Source organism: Oratosquilla oratoria, chromosome 27, assembly GCF_046742065.1.
Source record: "Oratosquilla oratoria isolate Oo_2021 chromosome 27, ASM4674206v1, whole genome shotgun sequence".
NCBI classification, from domain to species: Eukaryota; Metazoa; Arthropoda; class Malacostraca; order Stomatopoda; family Squillidae; genus Oratosquilla; species Oratosquilla oratoria.
This window is the reverse complement of record NC_134803.1, coordinates 1221019-1224382: the sequence shown is the minus strand read 5'-3', so window position 1 is coordinate 1224382 and position 3364 is coordinate 1221019.

Here is a 3364-nt window from a genome sequence, read left to right as displayed (position 1 = left end):
GAAGTATGATAGGGCTTTCTAGGCTGGATACAATGAGAATTGAGGAGGTGAAGAGGAGAGTAGGGGTGGAAAGGGAGTTGGGAGATAGGGTTGATGAGAGGGTATTAGGATGGTTTGGGGACATGGCAAGAATGAGTGAAGAAAGATTAGTAAAAGAGGTGTGGAAGGCAGAGATGGAGGGAGTGAACATGAGGGGGCAACCAAGGATGAAATGGATGGATAGGGTAAAAGGGGCATTGGGAAAGAGGGGAATGTCTGTTGAGGAAGGATGGGAGAAGATAGAAGATAGGGTTCAGTGGAGAATAGTTCTGTATGGATGATGCTATGATGTATGGAAGTGGTCAGGAGATGGGGGGGTGAGGGAGTATGTGTGAATGCTATTTTGATGCAGCCCAAAGGTATTTCTCCCTCTCTTCTCTATTTTCTTCATGAGAGGACAGAAGGGGGGGGATGATTAAATGAAATGACTCTGCTGTGTCTTGCTACATTGTTTATGACTCAGGGCAGTGAGCAAGTTGCAGGGATGACCCATTATCCAGGAGGATCCAAAAAAGAGGGAAGTAGGGGTGGTGAATGGGAGTGGAGTCTGTGGGGATAAAATGGGTTGGAGTGGATTTATGCCTTTGACTTTGGCTACCTCCCATGTAAGGGGAAAAATTCCATGGTATATGTATATATGTACTTTCTTATTGATTTTCACTGTCAGGTCTTTTATGTGTGGGAATATCAAAAGTGAGGCCTAGATTTTCATGGTTCTTTTCTAATGGAAAGATTTGGCCATGTAATTTCACTGTTGGATGTTTTCACATGATTGTCAAGAATGAGTTCAATTTCTGGGGGAGTGAGGCTTCCATTCTATTATTTCTAAGCCATTGTTCAAGTTTGTGTAAGGAGGCTTTGGTGTTCTAAACTATATTGAGAGGGATGGAGAAAGAGAGAGAGGAGGAGAGGAAGTGGGAAAGATTGGGGAGAGAGAGAGAGGGAGAAAGAGAGGGGTAGGGAGAGGGTGAGAGGGAGTTGGAGAGAGAGAGAGAGAGATGGGGGATTGGAGAGAGAGAGAGAGAGAGACAGGGTGGGAGAAAGAGAAAGTGTATTTGCCTAGTTGTATTTTATGGGACGAGAGCTATACTCATAGTGACCCGTTTTTGTATCTCCGCAAACAGTTTGTTCGTAAAATCTTGTATAGTTTTGACACTCACTGTTTCCCAATTTAGTTTGTTCCTGACATCAATCACTTTAAGTGGGAAACTATTCTTTTTCAAATCTCTTCTGTATTGGTCCTTCTTTAGCTTCTTCTCATATCCTCTTGTTTCTCTTCTGTCCCATTTTAATAAGTCATCTCTATCAAGAAGTTCCATCCCTTTCATAATTCTGTAGTCAGTAAATCACCTCTTTCTCTTCTCTATTCCAGTGTTGATAGATGTAATTTATCCAATCTTTGTTCGTATGTCAAATTTGAGAGTGTAGGTACTACTTTTGTCGCTGCTCTTTGAATTCTAATTTCCTTTTTTTTTTTTTATATATATATATATATATATATATAAATAGGTGCCCATAGTGTCACAGCATACTCTAATTTTGGTCTTATCTGTGTAATTACTATTTTCTTAATGATTTCTTAATCCATGTAGTCGAAGGCCACTTTCATTGATCTTAATAAGTTAAAAGTCTCTCCAATTAGATTATTGACATTTTATCAGGTGTTAAGTCATTTGAGATAATCACTCACAGGTCCCTTTCTGAGTCAAATTTTGTGACTTGATGCCAATTTTATATTGACCCAATATTCTATTTTTGCTTTTTCAAAATTCCATTATACTGCATTTCTTAATGTTAAAGTTAATTCACACTTCTAACTCCATTCCCTTATTTTGTCTAGGTCTTCTTGTAATGATATGCAGTCTTCTGTGCTTACTCTCTTAAGTAATTTGGCATCATCAGCAAGAAAGTTCACGTAACACTTCACTCCCTCATCCATATCATTTATATATATGGCAAACATTAAAGGAGCCAATACAGAGCCCTGTGGGATGCCACTTATCATATCTTCCCAGTTCAAGTTTTTGTCTCTGAGTACCACTCATTTTTCTCCCACTTACAAAATCTTTCATCCATTCCAGTAGCTTACCTTGTATTCCTCCTATTATTTCAATTTTTCTTATTAGCTTTTTATGTGGAACTTTGTCAAAAGCCTTCTGCAAGTCCAAGAAGGCGCAATCTGCCTATCTATCTCTTTCTTGTATTATCTCTATTAATCTTGAGTAAAATCATATTAAGTTTGTTGTACACGATCTTCCACTTCTAAAGCCAAATTGTTTAGGGTTTAGTATTTCATTTTCTTCCAAGTGTTTGATCCATTTGTTCCTGATAACCTTTTTGCATACTTTTACTGCTGTGCATGTAAGGGATACTAGTCTGAAGTTTGTAGGATCTTCTTTGTTTGCTCCTTTATATATTGATACGATGTTTGCATTTTCCAATCTTGTGGTACCTTTCCTTCTTTGAGTGAGACATCTATTACCTTGTATAATTTGTCTGTTAGTTCATCTATACACTCTTTCAGTATCCAATTTGCAATTCCATCCAGTCCATGTGATTTCCTAACATCTAGTTGTTGTTGTTGTTTTTTTGTCTCTTATTTCTTTCTGTGTTACCTTTATTTCTTTAATTTTGAGTGATCTTTCTCATTGGCCATTTTAACCAAATTTGTGTGCTCGCATTTGTAAAAACAGACCTGAAATGTCTGATCATAACTTCAGCCATTTCTATGTCATCCATATATTCTTTATCTCCTTCACGCAGTTTTACAATTTCATGTTTGCCTTTTAATTTATCATTTACATATCTGTAAAAGAGTTAAGGTTGATCCTTACATTTGTCTATAATATCTTTTTCATAGTTTCTTTTTTCTTTCCTGCGTATATTCACATATTCATTCCTAAGTTTTATATATGTTTGGATGTTATTTTGTCTTTTTCCATTTTTTCCAGGCTTTGTCTCTTTTGTCTTTAGCCTCACTGCACCTTGTTATACCAACACTTTATATAAATCTCTTTTTGCTTCTTTGGTACACATTTATCAATTCCTTCCTTGTACTTTTCTTTAAATATGTTCCATTTATCTTCCATCTTTGTTTCTCTTTGGAGAATTTATCCCAGTTTGTTTTGGAATTTTTTTCTAAGTTTTACAAAATCTGTTTTGTTGTACATTAACCCTCCTCTATGTTTTTCATTCCTTCTCATGCCATTTTGTTCTTTTAGTTCAAACTCTATTAGTATGTGGTCATTCTTCCCAATTGGTGAGAAAGAGAGGGGAGAAATAGAGAGAGAGAGATAATTTGACTATTTGTTTACTCCTGCAGGTA